This window comes from Aulostomus chinensis, chromosome 8, assembly GCF_037954235.1.
Source record: "Aulostomus chinensis isolate RoL2024-O1b breed Wild chromosome 8, RoL_Achi_v1.0, whole genome shotgun sequence".
NCBI lineage: Eukaryota > Metazoa > Chordata > Actinopteri > Syngnathiformes > Aulostomidae > Aulostomus > Aulostomus chinensis.
The window spans coordinates 2,425,466-2,448,873 of record NC_141327.1 but is presented as its reverse complement, the minus strand read 5'-3'; the positions used below and the strand labels follow the sequence as shown (position 1 = coordinate 2,448,873).

The 23,408-nt window shown below is 45.5% G+C and overlaps 2 long non-coding RNA genes across 2 annotated transcripts in view; one reads left to right on the top strand and one right to left on the bottom strand.

The window, feature by feature from the left end:
* The window catches only part of LOC147256821 (uncharacterized), a 142,328-nt gene that overhangs the window by 77,967 nt on the left and 40,953 nt on the right, over positions 1 to 23,408 (bottom strand). The window lies entirely within an intron of this gene.
* On the top strand, positions 20,757 to 21,804 carry LOC147256822 (uncharacterized). Its single transcript, XR_015117503.1, has 3 exons — positions 20,757 to 20,827; positions 21,425 to 21,631; positions 21,729 to 21,804. It is a non-coding gene; the product is annotated as an uncharacterized LOC147256822 (long non-coding RNA).

Here is a 23,408-nt window from a genome sequence, read left to right as displayed (position 1 = left end):
TGAGGTGAGAGCCGGCTCTGATCGCCTGCCTCGCCAACAGGAGGCTGCGGGCTCAGTCTGCTCTCGTCCCACTCGCCTGTGCGTCCACCTTCAACCTCCCCAGGTGTTTGCTGATAACACGCCATGAGGCCTCATCAGGAGATATCAGCCCACAGAGCCGAAGGGGACGGCTTCATGGAAACTGACGACCTGTCCCCAAATACGTGGCGGGTGCTCATCGACTAAAGACAAGGAAGTGCAGACGAAGAAATAAACCAGAAGCCCGTGTTTTGCCATGTTTGAGGTTGACAATTCCAACCAATTTTATTCTCCTTCTTTCTAACCCACAGGGCTTTCAAAACTGATCTTAAAAAAAATTGCGTTTTTCCCTGAAATGAAAAAGGACATCATGGTGTTTTGCCAGTGTTTTGCTTGCAGCTCTCATTGCAGTGCTTTGTTCAGCTGAGCTCAGGGTTTTGTGTGCTGCAGGTAGCCTCAGCCGTGCATCGAGAGATCAGAGCGGGAGACGGCCGTGCCTGCCAGAGGCCAAAACCTCCGTCTGCTTGACTGCTCTCAACATGGAGGTTTAGTGACAAACTTTGTCATGTTGCAGCTCATCAGGAGGCTAATATGCTTAGTTTGACAATTGGATCTGAGTTTCAGGAGCAAGTTTTGTTAATACTAATTCAAATATGGCGAATGGTCCGTCATACTGCGCCATGGGGCAGCCTCCCCTGCTAGACAACAGGAAAAAGAATATTCACACACACAAATCTGGTGTGTCTCCATGCTGTCGAACGTTCTCATCGACGATACCTGTGCCTGGCTTACTTAAACAGTCTCTTTCTTCCCTGCATATCTCTTTTTTTCCTTCCTTTTCTTTGTCGTCCTCTCTCAACACCCAGCTACAGTGGATTAAAGCCACCAAGGTCTGAATGGTTGAATTTCTTTTTTCTTTCAATGCCCCTTCTCTTTCTTTTCCTGTTTCTGTATATCTGTATCCAGGCAGACTTGCTCCTAAACCTCCGACTGCTCGAGAGGAATTAACAGACTTACTCTCTCCTTGTTCATCATCCTGAGACGACACAGATTTACACTGGTCATTCATATGAGCAGAATGGCTCAGCACTTATCAAAGGCAAAACACATAACGGCTCCTTTAAATACAAAAGTAGCCGTTCGCTCCAAGAGCTCTAATCCCTACTGGGTTTTCTCCATGCAGTCACTTGTGTCCTGCTCTGTCTGGGTTCAGCCAGGTGATTGAAAGGTCACATGACAAGCTTTTTATTCTTTTCCCTCCATGGAATATATTTGGACGAGTCCCAGAAGTTAGCTGAGTCTCCGGCATGGTCGTGTGGCAGTTTTGAACTCATCCGGCGAAGACGAAAGCGTTTCATGAAGTCCTCGTGAAGCCAGGTGTGGTGCGGCACTTCTCACTCCTTCATCTACAACGCGGTCAGCTTGGTGCTCCCCGCTGCCCAGGCCCCCGGCTGCCTCCCTCAGTATCAGTATTCGTAGAGTCAGTACTAATAGTATTTATATCAGTATTCTTAACGCTGTTTTGTGTTTGTCAGCTCATAATTGCTCATATTATGCTGATATTGATTGCTTGAGTAACCTGTAGATGTGATAAAGAGGAGCTAGTTGTTGTTATTGTCCCCCGTCCTTCTCTCAGCTCATCTTTCATCCCCGTTTGTCTGCCATTCTCTTCCTCTTTCTCTCTCTTCATCTCTGTCCCTCTCTTTCCTTCTCTATCATCTGTCTCTGTCTCTGCCTCGCTCTCCCGCTTTCTTCCCCCCCACCCGGTCAAAGCAGGCATCCGTCCCCGCTGAGCCTGGATCTGCTCGATACACGCAAACTAAACTGGATGGCGACACTCCCACACAGTATTTCACAGTTTAAATGTGCAGTGATATTCATACTGCAGAAGACTCGTATTTGAGATCAAAAAAAATTTAAATCAACATTGTGAAAGATGTGCTTTTTCAATACTTGATGTTCTATATGTGGCGCGTGCTGCTTCCTGACAATCAGAGAGAATGAGCAGACCGACAAAGCCTCTCAAATATTTAAGAACTGTAATAATTTAATCCAGGGTGTAAAAGAATGACTGCAGTGTGCAGGATGGGGATCTATAACTACACTACAACCACAACTAGAACTACACTCTCTTTGAACCTTACAGGCTTCCTTGTCAAAACGCCACCAACACATACAACCGTAGTTTGACCACTGAGCAGTGGCACTCGCGTGTGTTACGCAAGTCGTAGTCTTACATCGCTTTGAACCATAGTTTTCCTTTTTCGCTCCGCTATGCAGCAAGACCCCCACTACAAGTGCCTTTGTTGACACTGACAGACTCAGGTTGGTGTCATAATTGTCCCACAACATTCTCAATGAGCAAAATTTGATGGTAGCCAGTTGCCCCGTTGGATGATGTTACAAGGAGCTAGGGGGGCTGCTGGGGGGGCTGCTGGGGGGGCTGCCGGGGGGGCTGCCGGGGGTGCTGCTGGGGGGGCTGCAGGCGGCTCTGCCCCGGCTCGACTGAAGTGACAGAAATGGTTCTGTCCATCATTCACCAACACGAAAGAAGTCCAAGGTGAAAAAACTGAAATTCCCCTTTCAGCCGACACAAGTTTAGCATCGCGATCTTTCTCCAGCCACATCAGCTGGAGCAGTTTGTCAGCCTCCATTCTGTCCACTCATCACTTTTTCATTGAACTGTGTTTGCTTCTGAATAAAAATAATAATAAAAAAGAAATAAATTCAAAAACAGGCAAACAAGCAGTGTGTGTATGTTGTTACATTGTTGGTGTAAAACCACAGAGAGCAAAGCAGAGCAGAAGGGCACGAGAAAGGCAGATAGAAAGAAACAGATCATAGATATTGATTTTCTTACTTTTAGTGTAGGTGAGAAGGCAGGGGGATGTACCTGGTGGGGAAAGAGTGAGAGAAATGTTGTTAGAAAACAATGAACACACTCATCCAGCGGTCGGGCTGTGGGGTATGGCAGTGACAGATGAATTATGGATTTCTGGATTGTGGAGGACAGAGGGAGAGGTTGAGAGTCAGCTAGGTTTAGCTTTACCACCGCACTGTGAAACTGACATACCACAAACACACACACACATACACACACACACACAGAATTTTCTTTCATGTGTGTGGATCAGGGCTAGAGAAGGAGGCAGGAGTGTGTGAAGATCTCAACTAACCCAGCTACAATGTGCTGGATACACGCAGGTTTGTAGTGCTAAGAAGGCACAGCTGTAAACAAATACGTGAATTTATCAGTGATTTAGTGCTTGATTGTATTTTTCTTGATTTTATAATTCAATGATGCTTGTGCCAATAATTCTCCTCTGAGACTGAAGACTGATTTAAGTTATTGCACGATTATTGCTTAGAGTCCAGTGATAATAATCCAGTCTCATAAGCAGCACAATTATCAAACAGAGCTCAACGTGCAGTATTTTGTACTGAACTGACAGTTTTGTTACCCTTCAACTCAAGCAATACAAATCAGATCGGATCAGAAAGCTGCACTCCCTGAAGACACCGGGCAACGCGTCCGGCCTGACGAGTCGTTCACAACACGAGCGCGGACGGCTCCAGGACCTGAGCCCCTCTGGTGTCCACGCTCCTTTGGGACCAATATTTCAACTGGAATTTTTAGCTACTGTCAAATCTCAAAGATTGGTGAGAGCATGTATGAGTCCACCTGTATCTCTAAGTGTGTGTGCGTGTGTGTGCGTGTGTGTGCGCGCACGCGCGTGTGTGTCTGAGTAAAAGAGCAGCAGGAAAGCAGTCTAAGTAGCCTAGGGATAAAGTGTGTGAGAAGAGATAAGGACAACACACAAACACTGTTGGATTAGACATTTTATTCTGTTACCTTAAAACACACACACACACACACGCACATACACACAGCCTGACTGCACACCATGGCATTGTGCACAGAACACAATAAAACACACAAGTATATACACAACCATTTTAACCCTCCATTCAATTTCCTTCAAACACACAGAAAATATGATCCACCCTGACAAACAGCCTGTGTGTGTGTGTGTGTGGGGGGGGGGGGTGTGCATGTGTTTGTGTGTGTGTGTGCATGCAACATAATGTACCATGATTTGTGACAGTGTAATTAATTCTGTGTAGCTGCACTTTGAGGTGTGTGAACATATGATAGTGAAGGCCTGGGAAGAATGTGTGTGTGCGTGCATGCGTGCGTGTGTACGTGCGTGCATGCGTGCGTGTGTGCGTGCATGCGTGCATACGTGCGTGCATGCGTGCGTGTGTGCGTGTGTGCGTGTGTGCGTGCGTACGTGTATGTGGGCTGCGTGTGTACATGATGGAGATATAAAGGGGCTATAAAAAATGACTGAGCGTCTTTAACAAACCATTTTACAGGCTCATGATGACAACTGCAGCTAAACTCCTGATGCTTGGGGTGTTCAGAGCTGTGTGTGTGTGTGTGTGTGTGTGTGTGTGTGTGTGTGTGTGTGTGTGTGTGTGTGTGTGTGTGTGTGAAGATGACAGAGACATCTCCCCGTTGTTCCATTGTTGTGTATGACAGAACCTTTTGTACGGGTTGGCGTCGGACGCTACACAGAGGAGAAAAGGGTCAGGCGGGAAATGGAGAAAAAGGAGATTAAGGTCAGAATAATTTCCACAGGCAGCAACGAAATAGAATATGAAGACAATAAAGAGTGTGAGGGGAGAAGTAAATTAAGCAACACCCCCACACAGGAGTGAAAACTATGTGAAGGGGTGGTCATAGATTCGGTGTCCATTAATTCACTCAGAAGAAGCAACTGATATCAAAATGTTCCCAACAATATTTGATATCCTTCATATTTAATGTGATAGCAGTTCCAGATGTTTTTAGGATGCAGCCTCAGGACACAGTTGGGAATCGTCTGCGATGGGTTCTTGAAGGAGTGTGTGTTCAGCAGAGATGAGAAAGTCTTCTCTTCCTGCTCGCACAAGTGGAGGGGCTGTGGTGCTGCTGTTCCTGATCAGTGACTTCATGAGGAGAGATGCATGCAGCAGCCGAGCGAGCAGGACTTCACCCCTCAACCAGACGCCTTCCTTATTTTCTGTTTCTTTTCTCTTTTTTTGCCACAGCAGTCACGTGATCACAGAGGTACAGTTCTTTGTCTTTTGGCCCAATAACTGAAAAAGTTGAAGACAGAAATTTAATAAATCTTGATAGGATGATAGAACTACAGCTGAGGACAGATTTTGTAACTAATAAAAGATGAATCAGGAAGCGGTTCTGGACCCGATGACGTTGGTGTTGTGTTTTGTTCCACGGTTTGATCATTGGAAACAACACCAGTGTGACGCTTGATCATTACTTCACGACCCTTTAAACCCAAGTACGGCCATGGTGATCGGAGTTGAACGCAGACGTGCAGCGACTCCATTCACTGCATTCAGCGACAGACACCTCCCGCAGAGTCGGCGTCACTCCGTGTATTCCCATTATTTATGTGCCGTTTATGATTGTCAGCCAGTGTGTAAAGCTGGAAGACCACAACTGTCACACAACAATGGGCAGCCTGCCCTCTGATACACACACAGCCAGAGAAAACAAACGCACACCCACACAATTGTAACACGGCCTGAGGAGGCGTCACGCAGAGACACTCGAGTATCCAGAGGATCCCTCAGGTGAGCCGTCACCTGGCTGTGGGCGTACGCCCCAGCAAGAGGCTACAGGCTCTCAGCTGCCGGTGAACGGTCAGTTCTGCATGATGCCCTATTACATAACATGAAGGGGGTCCCTTCAAAGTCTGGTTCAGCTGGCGTCAGCTTCAGACTCAGGTCTCGACCGCAGCAAGAGCAGAGAAGCTTTTCTGGCACAGATGTGTTGTGTTGCACTCTTACATTTCAGCTTCCTGATGCGTTTCCTGTTTTTGGCTAATGGCAAACACAGTGGCTCGCCAATAGCGTGCAGCTTGCTACGCGGAGGCTGGGAAGGAACGGGGCTCCCGGTGTAGCACATGTTTGAATCCTGGACCTGGACTGCTGGATGAGTTGGGCTTTTTTCTTTTTTAGGAAACAAAGCTCTGGGTGTTTGGTTCCAAGGTTCCATCTGAGGTTCTGGTTTCATGGATTCACTGCGGGAGCCTCAGATAAATGTTACCAAGACTGGAAAAATGCAGATGCAAACACTTTTCAACAATATTCAGGTTTTGAGTGAGGTGGAGTTCTTGCTAAATAACTTTCATTTCTTTGTAGGATTGGGTTCGTGAAAGCAGTTCAATTTTGGGGGAAAATCAGAAACATTTAGGATAAAATAATGTTGAAGCATCACAATTTGAAGCTTAGATTGTATCCATTTATTTATTTTAAAGGCAAATTATAGGAGTGACGGTCCTTTTCAAGCTGGCAGGTTGACAGGATGAGAAGCCAGTAATCACTTTGTACTTGAGAGTGCTGCAGGAGAATGGGTTTAGTAGCAACGAGAGGGGTAAGATGACAACAGAAAATAGTGTTGTTGAGAAGTGTGCTCTTCCTGCTCCCTGAGTCAGATGGCTTCAACACGACTGACAGAAGAACTATCAACACTGCACAGAGCAGCAGAGCAGCTGGCTGGAATTGTGGCATTGATGAGAAGCAGTTCCAGTTGTATAGTTAGCAGCCGGAGCGGGCCCTGGTCACGAGGGTCTAATTTCATCACAGGAGAGCCGGTCAACCCACCGGGAGTGGCGCTCCAACATCCAAACGTGGGAACTGAATTGATGACTTGTATGGAATCACCCTCGCAATGTTAAAATCCTCTCTGTTTCAACTTTTGTGTGAGGATCAGAACAACCACATTTAGGGGGGGTTGGGAAAGGTTTATGTAAAATACAGAAAAAATGAAAAAAAAAATCTCCAAATGTCCAACTTCCAAATGAGTGGAGACGATTAAAGGAAATGACGGGCAGCGAGTGTCCAGAATGTTGGAGTGTGGTTTAAACTTCATTCCATCTGAAGCCGTTGAGGCGCCAGGGGGACACACATCGATATCACCTGTATTCACTTGCTTGCGAATGCAAAATTACATCTCATAAATGTTGTTTATGAGGAGACGTACATTTTCCTGCTCAGGTTTCAGAGTTTGAAAAACAGACTCAGGTTCATCACCGTCCTCCGTGCTGCTGTTGTTGCAGTTAGCAAAGACTGCGTCCTCCGTGCTGCTGTTACTGCAGTTAGCAAAGACTGCGTCCTCCGTGCTGCTGTTACTGCAGTTAGCAAAGACTGCATACAAGGCCAAGATGGACCTTGAAGCTTCAGCTACTATTTTTTAACTCTAACTTCTTTCTGGTGCATGGCTGAGCTCCGAACGAACGTGTCACACATGAAGAAAACAAATCAGAAAAGAGGAAGGCAGCTCCTCGTCTACTCACAATAGGAACAGGATCAATGGGTTTACCCTGCAGAAGACAGCATGTATGTGTGTGTGCAGTGGGAAAAGGGTTTTACAAATCAGTCTCTATCTGTACTGAGACACACAACTGGGTCACACTTGTTTTTTAACCTGAACCACAGCAGTTTAAACCTGGGATGAAATAAGCCAACAGTGGTTTGATAGAATCTTCGCACAGTGTTTCAGACCTGTGTGTATGTTGCTTGCTTGAATGTGGCCCATTTGACTGTGGCACATATTTCTCTCTCAAGTTTTACCTGTATACACACACACACACACACACTCTCAATACCAAGGTATCCTTGAATAAGCAAATTGTTTTTTTAAGTCATCCCTCTGTAGCAAACATGAAAAGAAGCATGTAATCTTCCACAAAGCAATAACTTAAAGAGTCAGGCCGTGTGTGTGTGTGTGTGTGTGTGTGTGTGTGTGTGTGTGTGTGTGTGTGTGTGTGTGTGTGTGTGTGTGTGTGTGTGAGTGAGCAGGAGACGTGTCCTTGAATGGCTGGATGGTGAGATAGAGGACATTTGTTTGAACAGCCAAGAAACAGAGGAGGTGACACAGAGGGGGGTGGGACACACCGGGGCCAGTGATAGGGGAAGTGTTTGTGTGTAATGTAAGGCGACTCCAGATGATGAAGCGTGATGCATTTATAAGAGAGTTGGAAGGGCCTCAAAGATGATGATAAAGGCAGACATAAAAAAGAGGGGAAAAGGGAGATTGAGAGAAGAAAATGCAAGAGAGCGAGAGAAAGAGAGAGAGGGAGAGAACCACAGGGAGGGGGCAGAGATACAAAGAGACCAATGAAAGCAGAGATGGAGGGCAGATGATGAGGCCCCATCGATGAAGATGCCATACCCGAACAGATGCCAGCTGTGTGTGTGCGTGTGTACGTGTGTGTGTGTGCATGTGTGTGTATACGTGTGCACGTGTGTGGGCGTGTGTGTGTACACGTGTGTGTGTGTACACGTGTGTGTGTGTAATCATCCTCATGCTGTTTTGAGCTCATTACAGGAAGCGATCTGAATAGATTGGTGATGATGATAGAGATGATGGTGATGGTGATGATGATGATCACAACAATATCTGCCAATCCCTGCATCGCTGGGATGCAGTGGACTGTCAGAGAGAGAGCAGCAGAGCTGATAGCGTAGGTGCGCTGCTGAACAGATGACTCACAATCACGCGTGTCAAATTATTGATCCTACTCAAGTAAACCCATTACTTGACAGCACAGAAAATTTCTCAACTGGTTGGGTCACTGTTTCTGCTAATGAAGGACGCCTCTCCTAATAAGCACCTGCTCAGCTCGCTACAGATTGAACAAAGATACACATATTGACAGTAGCGTCTCCCTCTCTCTCTCTCACACACACACACACACACACACACACACACACACACACACACACACACACACACACACACAAAGGCACACCTGGATGATACAGAAGCATGAACTGCTGCACATACAGAACCACCACATATGTTTCCTGTGTTTTTGCACACGTGAACTTCGCGGCACCAGTTTCCCTGATCATGCCTCCGCCCGGCGCCAGCTGCAGGCATCATCCTCTCAGAACGTCCATCTGTCTAACCATCTGATTCTCATTACGGAGATGTGTCAGGAATGTCTTCCCATTTGCCAAAAACATTAACAAGGATGCTAAGATGAACAGAAATGATTTTGTGGGTCAAAGGTCATGGTTAGTGGTTTGTGGGTCAAAGGTCATGTTTTGTCATATGAACATGAGATCTCAGGGAAGAGGATTTGACCTCCGATATAAAACAAATATCCACTCCCTAGAACATGTTGGTGGTCAGAGGTCAAGGTCACTGGGCCAGGCACCACTTGCAGAGGCGTATGAACCACAGCTCAGTCGTCCTGGTTCCGACTGTATGAGGCCCAAGCCTTGTCTCTGCAGGGACATCAGTAGCGAGGAAGTGCCAACAGTTTCACTGATACTTTACCTCAACATCCCTGCTGACGCTGTCATGTATCTTAAAAGTCAGATGATTATAAAGTAGAGCAGGACTGAACAACAGATCATTTCAGGACCATCGCACTGATCCGCAGTCGTCACGTTGGCACACCGGATGTCTCAGTCTCCGCAACGAACCTGCAGGAGAAGTCAAATAAAGACGGGGCCCTGCTTTAATCAGGGTTCAAGCTGGTGCTCGATCAAGCTCAGCTGTCGTCGTTGGTTTCAGGCCGGCGCTAAGCGTCAACACCCATTAGCCAGCTGGTGAAACGGCTCTGCCTGCTCCAGGTGCTCCACCTGCTCCACCTTCACCAGGTGCTCCACCTGCTCCCCCTGCACCAGGTGCTCCCCCTGCACCAGGTGCTCCACCTGCACCAGGTGCTCCACCTGCTCCACCTTCACCAGGTGCTCCACCTGCTCCACCTTCACCAGGTGCTCCACCTGCTCTGCCTGCTCCAGGTGCTCCACCTGCTCTGCCTGCTCCAGGTGCTCCACCTGCTCTGCCTGCTCCAGGTGCTCCACCTGCACCAGGTGCTCCACCTGCTCCACCTGCTCCAGGTGCTCCAGCGTGTTACTGAGGCTGGTCTGGTGCCTCCATGGTGGCTCCATGTTGAGGAGCAGCAGGAGACGTTTGCTCCATGGACCCAGGAGAGGCTGGTCTCTGATCAGTGGAGTCACGAGGGGCGAGATGTTAGAGACTCATCACTCAGACCAGCAGGGATCATCACTGTTGCCTGGGACCCTGGAGACATGGACCCCCACCTCCTCCAGACTTTCTAAACCTCCTCCAGACCTGCTCCACCTCCTCCAGACCTGCTCCACCTGTTGCTGCTCCCATATATTAACATCAGATGTGCTCACTCCGTCCCTGCTGGACATGGCCGCTACGGTGCACACATTGGGCCATCCGCCAACCTCTGGTGTCACAGGTCTTGAATAAGGCCTGATGTCTGATTTAGGTCCAGGTGTTTAGTAGTGAGTGACCTGCAGGGTCTGCATGGACAGTGAACATCCATCACAATCACTCTTGATCACTTGAACGAACGACGCGAGCAGGCACTGGACATTGACCTCAACATGCAAATGAGCAACAAACGAGAGAAAAGCCCAGCATGTTTGAGAGAAGCACTGATTCATGTCAGTGGTCATCAGCGGTGCTGGGTTCCACTGCAAGGGTTTCCAAATATTTATACATCTTTTTCAGAAATATAATGTGGCAAAATATAAAGAGCAACTCGCAGTTAAAGTGACTACAGTTCAAATGCAGATGAATCTCCCTCCCTTTTTGCTTCTCACCAGTAAAACGCCAGTGCAATGCTAATGGTTCAGTCGCAGTACCCAGCAGCTGCTGTGGCTCACTGCTCTCACCAGCATTTTGCTTTTTTTTCCTCAATTTTTACAAATATGTAAAAGATGACGAAATTCTGCCGTGCTGGAATCCTTCGATTTGCTCCCATGAAAATTAATCCCTGCTTCCATTGAGAAATGATGTTAATTGGATAGGAAGGCATCTCACATCCGAGTCGTTTACTCCCTGGAAGACTGAACGGATTAAATTAAACAGTGGGAATGAGTTCTAGCTATGTGAGAAATTTCTGATGAGCTCTCAGGAATATGGAGTCTCATGATAGCAGCTTGGCTTCCGTTCCTCCTCTTAATTTCAAGTTAAACAATGTAGTTTTTTCAGTTTAAGGTGAATTTATTTGTGCTCTGAAGTGCATGAGATTTGCAGTATAGAATAAACATCTTGAACCACATTTTACCAACAGCATAGACAGAAACAAGATGGAGATGTGAGTCCGTTACTAAGGATGTGGAAAGAGAAAATAAAATACAGATCTGATAAAATCTAGATTAAAAAAAATAGTTTGTTCAACTGCGTAGTGGTGGTGGGAACAAAGATATTTTTGAACCTGATTTGTTTTAATTTTTGAACCCCTTCATTCTTCATCTTGGCACCAAGAAGAAGCAGGAACAAACTGAGCAAAGCAGGAGAAGCAACCTTTCCAGTCTAGCTGGTTCTGAATGTCCAACCCATGAGCCGTCGGACACAGTCCGGTTCAGAGGTCCTCAGTTTTGAAGAGGTCTCCAAACCAGGACCCTGAACGAGATGATGGAACCAGTTCAGTCGCAGCTTGATATGATCAGGTCATCGTGATTTTGTTACTATGGAAACAAATCAGCTTCCTAAAAACAAACAAACAGATCTAAACAACCTGCATGAAATCATGGGAGAGGCTCTGCATGCCTGGAAGACTACAGTTGAAATAAAATCAAGAAATGAAAGCCTCTGTCACCAAATAACTGTACAAGGTAACTGCCACATGAATTTGCAAAGAAAAGGTTGTCATAAATACAATTCTTATGATGAATATGTAAATATTTTTCAGTTTTTTCATTTTGTTTTTCAGTCAGTAAGACTATTTTTTCTGTTGTATTCATTCGTGTTTATGTCCTTTCAGAAATGAATTCACGTTTTCATTAAATGGAAAATATTATTAGATCAGTATAAACACATATATACATATGTGTTTGTATATAAGACATAAATACATGTATATGAAAAATAAAGGAATAAAAAGAAGGTAATTTATTCAATAATTATTTCCAAATGCATTTTGTATTTTCTATTTCTTGTCAAATTAACATGCATGTTTTTGATAACTGAGGCTTTCTTTGTGTAACCGTTCACTTATTTGATTTATGGAAGCGTTTAGATTTGTAAGGTTGTTTCTCAGTTAGCTTGTCAAACATACTTGTCAGATTCCAATTATTAAGTATTCATTAAAAAAAATGCAAATGCATGCAAATCATCTGCCACAACAATAACCTGTATGTAAACAATGAAACACAGGTCCAAGGAGCACACTGGGAATCATGAAGATCCAACCCATGTTGTACCAAGCAGGTGTAACGTGTGTCACACAGCACACGTATGTACCCAAGTTAACAGCCACCTTCTGCCTCTCTCCGATGAAGATGCGTGCTGCTGCAATGCTTTCCTGGCTAAAAGTCTCACTTGTGTGTCTCTGATTTTCACAAATTCTTCTGAGAAAAATAGGATTTCTATTTCATTTAAAGTGGCCTAAAGTGACGTGTTTGACTGTTGGAAGTGTTCTTTTTGTGTTGTTGCTTTAAAACTCACACAACATAGTAACAGACCGGAAGATTTGATCATATATGATGTAGAAACATAGAGAGGCGGAGAGTGTGTGTGTGTGTGTGTGTGTGTGTGTGTGTGTGTGTGTTGGACTCAACTTGATGCAACACCTAAGTCAACAGGTGTGTGTACTGACCTCTAAATAGTGCCAGTCGATGCCCGCCAGCACCAGAGGCTCATAGGCTGGAGGAGTGAGATTAGATAGAAACCTAACAAGTGACTTTCTGGGAGCTGACATGTCTATTTCTGCCCATAGTTGGGATTTAGACAAAGGTACAGAACGGGAGATAATAAGAGTCTCTGAAGCTAACACATCTCTCCGAACACAGAAGGACAGATAGATATCAGACTGACGAGTGAGTATAACAACCTCACCAACAGGACAAGCCTCTGCCTGCTTCCCTCTCAGGGTTTAGATGAAAACAGAGACCGACGAGCAGAAAGACACTGGAGCAGCAGCAGGAGAGCTCTCGTTAGGCTGCTGGTGCATTACAGCTTACTTACACTTTTAATACCAGGGATGACCTCAGGTCTTCACAACTAACAGGCAGAATAATGTCGAGTAACGTTGGACGTTCTAATGTCGAACATTATCTTACTAGTAGTAAAAGACTAAAGAGCTTACAAAATGCAAACAGATCTTATTTAAAAAAAACCTTAAGTGGATTTGCTAATACCACGACGTGCATGTTCGCTAGCACTACGTAGCTACACTAGCACTACTAGTTACCGCAGCACTACTAGCTACTGCAGCAATACTAGCACGAGCCATCACAGCACCAGTTACCGCAGCACAGGTTAATGCAGCACTAGTTATCACAGCACTTGTTAATGCAGCACTAGCTACTGCAGCACTAGTTATCACAGCACTAGTTACTGCAGCACTAGTTATCACAGCACTAGTTACTGCAGCAGAAGTTATCACAGCACTTGTTAATGCAGCACTAGCTACTGCAGCACTAGTTATCACAGCACTTGTTACTGCAGCCCTAGTTACCACAGCACTAGCCAAGACAGCACTAGTTACTGCAGCACTAGTTACCACAGCAGTAGTTCCCGTAGCACCACAGCACTAGCTAAGACAGCACTCCCTACCACAGCACTAGTTACTGCAGCACTAGCTACTGCAGCACGAGTTATCACAGCGCAACTTACTGCAGTACTAGCCAGCATAGCACTAGCCACCACAGCACTAGTTACTGCAGCACTAGCCACCACAGCGCTAGTTACTGCAGCACTAGTTACCACAGCACTAGCCAAGACAGCACTAGTTACTGCAGCACTAGTCACCACAGCACTCCCTACCACAGCACTAGTTTATCACAAAACTAATTACTGCAGCACTAGCTACTTTAGCACTACTTACTGCAGTACTAGTTATCACAAAACTAGTTACTGCAGCACTAGCTACTTTAGTACTAGCCAGCACAGCACCAGTTACCACAGCAGTAGTTCCCGTCGCACCACAGCACGAGCTAAGACAGTACTCCCTACTACAGCACTAGTTTCTGCAGCACTAGCTACCGCGGGCGGGTGCCAGCACATATTCTCTCTTTGCTACATCTAGGATATTAAACCAGACCCTCCATCAACATGATGCTGAAGGGGGAGGCTGATTTTGGGTTGAGTTTTGTCACTGTCAGCACGGTGGTGCAGTGGTCATCACTGTGGCCCCCCAGCAAGAAGGTTGTGGGTGGAGCCCCGGCTGCAGCACGGGGTCTTTCTGTGTGAGTCTCCATGTTCTCCCTGTTCCTGCTGGGTTCTCTCTGGTACTCCAGCTTCCTCCACAGTCCAAAGACATCAAGAGGGGACCAGGTTAATCCAGACTCTAAATTGACCGTAGGCGTGGCTGGGAGAGCCAATGGTTGTCTGTCTCTATGTGTTGGCCCTGCCATGGACTGGTGACCTGTCCAGGGTGAACCCCGCCTCTTGCCTGTAGCCGCTGGGATAGGCTCCACCCCCCGTGACCCTTAACAGGAATAAGCGGAAGAAAACAGATGGATGGTTTGTCATGGTAGAGAGTGAAGTGCAGAGCTGCAAATCCCTCCATCACGTCTGTAACTGTGGGTATGAGAGGCCGCTGAGTGCCTGTGCTGGTCGGGTCCACGGTTGTTGCTTCAGTCCCAGGCTGACCAGCCAGAACACCTCAGCAGCCACAATCAATCACTGGGAGAATGAACTGAAGATATGTTTCAAGAGCTGCAGGCACGCTGTCAAAAATAATCAAAAAAATATTAAACATAAACGGGTCATGCGCCAGAATTTATGAATGTTGATAATTTGGCCTTTGCACTTGCCACACATGCAATTTTCTAACAAACATCAATAGGGTTCAAAATTAAGGTTGATAACAGTGCCTAAGGGTTGAGTTCAAATGTTGCATGAGCACATGACCACCAGGTAAAACTTCAGCTGTTAGAAAATCCATATCTGGATGACGAGAATCCATAAAAAGGACACATCAGCTTTATTCATTCATTGAAATTATTAAATATAACACGACAGTTCACATTTCCCATTGTCAAAATGATTAACTGAGATCAGAATTAATGAAGTTGCTTCAATATTGAATGACAACAGTTACTTTTCTAACAAACTTGGAAAAGCAAAGCTTAGGAGGCCCGACTCTGATGCAGAGTCTAGCCTGACGTCACTGCGCTGCAGCTGTAGAACAACTTGAAAGTCGTTTCAATCCAAACGCATGCGGGAAAACAGCTCAGGTTCCCCTCTAGAAGGAGTCTGAACCTGTAAAACGATCCAGAGAGGTGGGACAGGACAGCAGCTCCACCCTGCAGCTGAAGCTGTGTTTCGTTGCTGATCTAAGTGGGAATGGAGGGACTGGCGGGCCTTTGATTCCCCTGCTCACTCAACTCCAAGGCAGATCCCCCTCATGTGACTAAATACTGTCTTTTTCAAAGTTCTGTCAAAAGGCTTATAAAAAATATGTTTTTAACTTTGTTCATCTCGTCACGACAGCATCATAAGTGTCGGTGGAGGCAGTGGGGGGTGACGCGTTCATGATGGCTGCACGATCAATGCAAGCGGTGACCTGCCGCTTACGAGGCAAACAAGTGTCCCTTTGAAAGGAGCCACGTTTCTGCTGGTGTGCTGGAGCCTGGTGGCCCACCAGACCCGAGTCCCCTGCACCAGCACAGGGGATTTTCTTTAATTGGATGTTGATCGATGCAACAAGTAGCAGAATGATCTTGTGTGTGCAGGTTGTGGTGTGACTGAGTGCGGATGGAGGCTTGTGTGTGGTGCTGAGGCGTGGATGCAGCATGTCGTCAAGTGAAATATCTTTCCTTTCACTGTTCGTCTGTCAGACATGCCACCGTCTCCTCCTGCAGGTCCAAGGTTGTCCCTCTCACCCCCGAACTCCTCCACGTCTGTTGCTAACGGCTGCCATCCAAATTCATGCCATGACCCTTAATTGCACCCATGACTAGAATGTTATTCGTGTTCTCTGAGTATGTGGAACATGTTCTTGTTATGTCTACACCCCCCCGTCCCAGGTAGTCGCTCGGTGTCAGGCTGTGTCTGGATGAATGTGTCTGTTTCTGGCTGCGGAAATGAATTTCCTCCCTGACATTTAAGCTCTGGGAGACACATCTGGAGATGGGAAGTTAAGTTCTAATGGTGAAGCTCTGGGGCTTTAAAAAGAGCTGGGACCCGCCAGGACCGCTGCACCCTGATCACCGCTGGACAGTGGAAGCACTGGAGGTGCAGGATTCAACTGTGGTCTCATGAAATATGGAGACTTTGTGGGAATCTTCCTCTGTCTGTTGGTTCATCACACTGACTTCTATCGGAGCGATGGAGGGCTCCACTCACTCTTGAGGTAACACTACAACAAACCACACACCAAAAAGCACACGCATGATGTAAGACATGTGTAACAATGATATTGGTTGTTGTAGTAAACCACTCTGCTGCTCTACGGAACAGCAGCAGCAGGAACGTGGTAGCCAAGTGTTGATTGAGGTCTGTTTGTTGGAGCTGCGCTGGCAACTCGTGTCAGACGCAGAGACGGGCCTTCACATGAGATCTCCATCTCTGGGATGAAGTGTCATCCAGCGTCCAGGATACTTCAACATCTCCAGGGACTGAATCTTCCTAGCTGAGAATTTTCCAGCATGGTAGAGTCAAGTGAAGATGGCGCGACAGTCGTGCTGGAGCTGATTGTCACTGAAGATCATCTTCGAATCATCGAGCCATATTTTGGAGACCAGTTTGGTCATTTACCAGCAGATCCACCGTCTAACGGTGTGAATATTATTGATCTTGGAAACTACGCCTTGTCAACAGAGGTGAAATGAAAAGCTTGTCCCTCCCACATGAGTTTGTCTGATGGTGAACTTCAGCTCGGAGACTTCATTGGAAAGACAACAATGCTGTCTGTTTGCCTGGAGGCATATTTCACCAACAAAAATCGGACGTTAACGTTCGTGTTGACCTCAGTCTTGCTGAACCATCATATTACAACCCTAACTACAACATCAGGCCTCCACCAGGGAGGACTGTTGCAGCCTGATGGCGTATTCAGTCTCACTAACACTGACACAGGCTGCGATGGTGTGAAGATGCTGAATCCTGCGTGACACAGAGATGGTTGACGGAGGGACCGACGTCGCACTGAGAGAGGAGGTGATGGGAGCTGAATCTCCTCCCACGTGTACATCAGCCTGTTGTTGTAGTTGTGGTGCGAGGCGTTCATCACTCACGTCCCTGCCCGATAAACAGTGAACGCTACTACGAATCCAGGCTGGCCTGATTGAGCACAGTGAGAGACATTCTCTACATCAATGTTTATAAAATCATAGATATATAAAATTGTACACACATTTATGTTGAATGCTTTCCTTGTCACAGTGAAGATCTGAGGTTCCCACAAGAATGAATTCATAAAGTTTCACTTAAAATGTTTAAAAGCTAAAAGTTGTTTAACTGGGACATTCAAAATGTCATTGGAGATGATGACATTGAAAGAACAGGAAATGGTAACGTGCATGTCTGTTAGCTGATAATTTCCACTTTTTCAAACTTGTGTGAAAACTCTCTTTTTAACATCGAACTTGGCGGAAGGTGACAGCAATAATACTTTGTAATGCAGTAGTTTGAGGTAAATGTAGCAGCACTGAAAAGAGCCTCCACCTGCCCGACTCCTCGCTCAGGTGTGTGAAGGTTTTTGCGATTCACTTGGAAGGGAAGAAAAGTCTGGAACACAGACGGAACTCAGTTATCAGTGAACGGTTACTCAATAGTACACTCAAGTAGAGTAACAAAGTACTTCTACCCTATTGTACCACGTAGCATTGAGATTTAGATTTATACACATTTCAGGGAGTGTGTGTGTGTATTATATATATATATGTGTGTGTGTGTGTATTATATATATACGTGTGTGTGTGTGTGTGTGTGTGTGTATTGATTGATTGGTTACTCAAAAGTACACTCAAGGAGAGTAACAAAGTACTTCTACCCTATTGTACCACGTAGCATTGAGATTTAGATTTATACACATTTCAGGGTGTGCGAGTGTGTGAGAGAGAGAGAGAGTGTGTGTGTGTGTGTATTATACATATGTGTGTGTATTATATATGTGTGTGTGTATTATATATATACCTGTGTGTATTATATATATATATGTGTGTGTGTGTATTATATATATATACGTGTGTGTATTATATATATGTGTGTGTGTATTATATATGTGTGTGTGTATTATACATATATATACGTGTATATTATATATGTGTGTGTGTATTATACATATATATACGTGTATATTATATATGTGTGTGTGTATTATATATATATACGTGTGTGTATTATATATATATGTGTGTGTGTGTATTATATATATATACGTGTGTGTATTATATATATATACGTGTGTGTATTATATATGTGTGTGTGTATTATACATATATATACGTGTATATTATATATGTGTGTGTGTGTATTATATATATACGTGTGTGTATTATATATATATAATACACACACACATATATATAATACACACACGTATATATATAATACACACACACATATATATAATACACACACGTATATATATATATATATATATATATATATATATATATATATATATATGTGTGTGTGTGTGTGTGTGTGTGTATTGAACTATTTGAAAAATACCACAGTCTTTTCATGAAACTACCAGGTTATTTCACATGTTGTGGATGTGGACACGAGCTTTTGCGACATCAGCTTAGAAAACTGAACATCTAAAAGGTATAAAGGTGTTAGAAGATGGATTTTCATGGCCTACGGGCTTTAATTCAACTTTATTTTGGTCTTAACATTTACCTCCCATCTTATTTTTAGATTACTACTGTATTTCAATCAAAAATTATTCCATAAAAAGTGAGGGAAAGCAGCCCACCAGTCTGGGGAGAAAGCACATGCAATAGGAGCGGTTCTTGTATATTTTTCTGTCTGCTGATCGTCTTAGACTGCAGACACATGAGCCGCCTGGAATCGTGCTTTATTTTGTTGGTCCCTGATGTCAGCTGGAGACATGGAGTGGATCCTGGTGGAGAGCAGATCGTTATCCTGACAGTAAGCTCCTGAAGCCTTGTTCTCCTGCTCTACTTTCCTCTCCTACATGTAGAGAGATGATGGTAAGCTTCTGAAACCTGGAAGAACGTTTATTAAAAAAAGCACGGCTGCCTCAGTGTTCCAGCTAAACCAGAGGAGCACATGTGATGGATCTCAGCTGCGCTATCAGCAGATATTAACTGAAGTGACGCAACACGAGGAGGCTGCAGCCTCCATCAGAGCTGAGAGTTCTGCATCTCACTGGTGGAAATCACAGGTTCACAAGCTCATGGAATGTTTTCATCTTGGTGAAGTGGAGAGAAATCATAGCAAATGAAAAGCTTAATAATTTCAGCAGTGAACTGCTCGTGTTTGGCATCAACATATGAAATAACGTTTCCGCAATGCTGCTGAGACCACAACCTTCGGGAGGGTGGGTGCTGCAAGGAAACTCCAGGCACCGGAGTCACTGTTAAAAAAAAGACATGGATTTAGAAGCCAGCCTGAGCTGAACATCCATGTGGATTAAAAAAAAAAAAAAAAAGATTTAAAGTGATCAAAAATCTATTCAGGCTGATTATTCAAACACATGCGTGTACGTGAAAATGTTGGGCGATATTTTGCTTACCTCGTGTATATGGTTCTAAAGGTGATTAATATTTCATTGAGGAATGTATCGTTCCATTCATAATTCGAATGAAGCGCCGACGCAGCTGGAGGCCGTACTTGCATCTCCCTGCCAATGTGTGTGTCGAATATAGACCTGTACGGTTGTCAGCTGAGAATGCAGTGATTAGCACAACAAAGATTTCCCACCCTACTCATCTCAGCTCTCCTGCACGCACACACGCGCACGCACACACACACGTACAGTAGCCTCTTTTTTCATGTGGAACTCAGCATGGCTTCTACCTCCTGACAGGTGAGGAAGGGAGATGCAGGAGGCTAAAAAGCTTCGGCATGTTATTCATTTCTGCTACGTTTTCTTGCTTCCCATCAATGACAAGTTGGCAGGGGAAAAAAACTTAGTTTTGACTGTGTTGCCTCTTTATAAGAGCACACACATACAAGAGCGTGAACGTCATCCAGCGGCAGCAGATTTTGTTGAGGGGAAGTGCATGACGCTACTGTGTTCAAGTGACTCCCAAAGTCCCACCAGGAACGCAGCCTCCTGGTGGGCCATGAAAGTACTGCAGGCAGGTGAGAAGCAAAACGATAAATGCGTATGTTTTCACTTGCCACGTGTTTCACAGCCCCAAAGTCACATGGAATCCCATGTTTATGAATTAAAAATGTATCCTGTCTCCTGTTTTTGATCGGAGTTGAGATTAATCGTTGATTTTTTATTTTTTGGTAGGGCGATTTCAGATTGGCAGCTGTCTGCTCTGCTGTGCAGGTGAGTGGCCCTGCACAGGTAGAAATATGAGTTTTAAGACTGAAACCTCAAATTGTGATCAGTAATTCCGCCCGTATTTTCCGCACTATGAGGCGCACCCAAAAACCTTGAATTTTCTCAAAAACCGACAGTGCGCCTTATAATCCGATGCGCCTGATATATGGATAAATACTGGTTAATTATGGCTACCGTAGTCAGGGGGCGTCGCCGAAGTAACGGCGGTAAAAACGGTATCGTCGCTCGCCGTACTCGCCCAACTGTTCTCGGACACTGAAGAGGAAGAATTCGATGGATTCGTGGATGAGGAAGGAACTGAAAGAGTGAGCGTTACGTGTTTCTTCCACGTGTTTACAACTGAACGAGGCTGGGAGATATTGTGAATATGGAGTTATTCAGTTATTGTTACTGTTATTTGCACTATTTCGAGAGTTACTGTGTTGTGATTGCACTCACGTTTGATTGACCGTAGCGGTATCACACTGTTTCTTTTACGTGTTGACTGAATCAGGGAAAAGTCCCCCTCCACCTTTGTGAGTGCGCCAACTTGTTTTGGGAGTGAAGGAGTGGTCAGAACGTTCTATGAAAAAAGTTTGACCGACTGACTTACCTGACTGTTTGGTTGACGTTCCCTTTAGCGCAGCTCCATCTAGTGGATGCGTAACGCAACCCCAGCCACTACAGTCGTTTATGCGCCTTATAATGCAGTGCGCCTGACGTGTGATCGTTTCAAATAAATGTATAAATGTACTATAAATGCCTCTAGATTTGCATGCGTCAAATGCAACATGAAAAGTGGGGCTGAAAACAAGTGCTGGTTGTACATTTCTGTTGACTCCTTCACTTTTTTTTCAGATTTCTTTTAACTCTAAATTAAATGTCTTTTTTTTATATACTTTTTGTCGTCGACATTTCCACAGGCTGCTCTAATGCAGTAGACACCAAACTCCCACCCCCCAAAACAGGATTGAGGATTCCTTATGGCAACACCCTCTGTTAGATCCACAGAGCAGTCCAGCGCTCAGCCAGTGTCCCTCAAACTAAAGATTGCACCAATCACAAGGAGCCAGGAGGTCAGGGGCAGTGGGGCGGACGAGCACGAAGCGAGTCAGCGTGAAGTAAAGCAGGTACAGGAATGTGACGTGGAGGAGATGAGCTGCTGATTACATTTAAGGAAGTTTTGATGATCTTCATAAATATTTTTCATCAACATATTATTAAAAGGGGCAGCACGGTGGAGGAGTGGTCAGCACCATCACCTCCCAGCAAGAAGGTTGTGGGTGGAGCCCTGGCTGCAGCACGGGGTCTTTCTGTGTGAGTCTCCATGTTCTCCCTGTTCCTGCTGGGTTCTCTCTGGTACTCCAGCTTCCTCCACAGTCCAAAGACATCAAGAGGGACCAGGTTAATCCAGACTCTAAATTGACCGTAGGCGTGGCTGGGAGAGCCAATGGTTGTCTGTCTCTATGTGTTGGCCCTGCCATGGACTGGTGACCTGTCCAGGGGGAAGGCTGCTGGGATAGGCTCCACCCCCACCACCCTCAACAGGAGGAGAGGGAGAAGATGGAGGGATGATGGATGGATGGATGTCATCAAAAGGCCTGTATTTACCAGAGACCGATGATGTCAGCGGGGTCTTGGGGAGAAAACCTAGCGCACCAGGAAAAGCGCTGACTCGATTTGGACCAGCTTGGACAGGGTGAAAGGAGGAGGAGCCTCCCCAGAGCCTCCGGTGTATCACGTGTCACTGCTGTTGTAGAAGCACAATAAACTCTTTGCAGTCGAATCTTTCTGCCTCCAATGATCATCAGAATCTGATTTTCCTGCATCCATCAGACCTACATCAGGGTTTTGTATCGTTGAGATAACAACTGAAATAAGTCCGAGCGAGGCCCTGGAGGAGTCAGACGTGACAAATGACAGGAGAGGAGATAAAGAGGCCAGGACAGATGAAGAAGGAACTTTGGGAGATGAAAATGAGAGGAACGAGGAGCAATAGGGAGGTGCAGCGAATTCAGGGTTCAGAGTTCTCTTGAGTTTGGCACTCAGCAGGAGGCCTTTGGCTGCTGCCGCCTTTGAACAACAACACACTCAAGGTCAAACAAGCACACTGAAATATAGGAGTTGTACCTCTGTACCCAAAGGTACATTTATTTATTTAAAAGAAATACCCCAAGGTTTCCGAAAAAAACAACGATGCAGCACATCAGTCCCAAAATCCACGAATAACCCTGGAAAGAGAAGAAGCTCGTGTATCCAGGGATTTGGATTCGTAGTCACATCAGGTGAGACTACATCGTTGGAAAAGTCGCCTGTATTCTTTTAGGAAGTCTCATTGTGCTCATCTGTTCTATACATTATTGTGTTAAAACAGTAGCTGGACCGAAGAACACTTGGCTCTGAGCAGGACACTTCACGCCACAGAATGTCTGCAATCAAGAGTCTTGCACCAGTGTGTCTAACCTGAGGGGCTCGGAAGCTGGCGCAGATTCAGGACCCTCAAGATTAGAACTATACGGGAGAAAAGCTGTTACTTGAACCTGACGCAGGCCTGCAGACATCTGCCGCTCGCTTCTCAGCTGCAGACTAACACACACACACACACACACACACACACACATATAAATATATATGTGTGTGTGTGTGTGTATACATCCCATATTCCCTGCATGTACCCCTCTCTTTCTCTATTTCTACGGCAGGGGGGAGCCTGGAGGACAGGTCAGCAGGGGGATGTCGTCATCACCCCCACAAACAGATCAGGTACCAAGCCTCAATAGATACAAACAGCCTCACTACATGAGCTGCTGACCTTAGAAGGAAGAACCAACAAGACTCCTGGAACCTCCGACGATGAATACCAAAGCTGAGTTGTCAGGTACCCTCAGAAGATCTGCTAGTAGATGT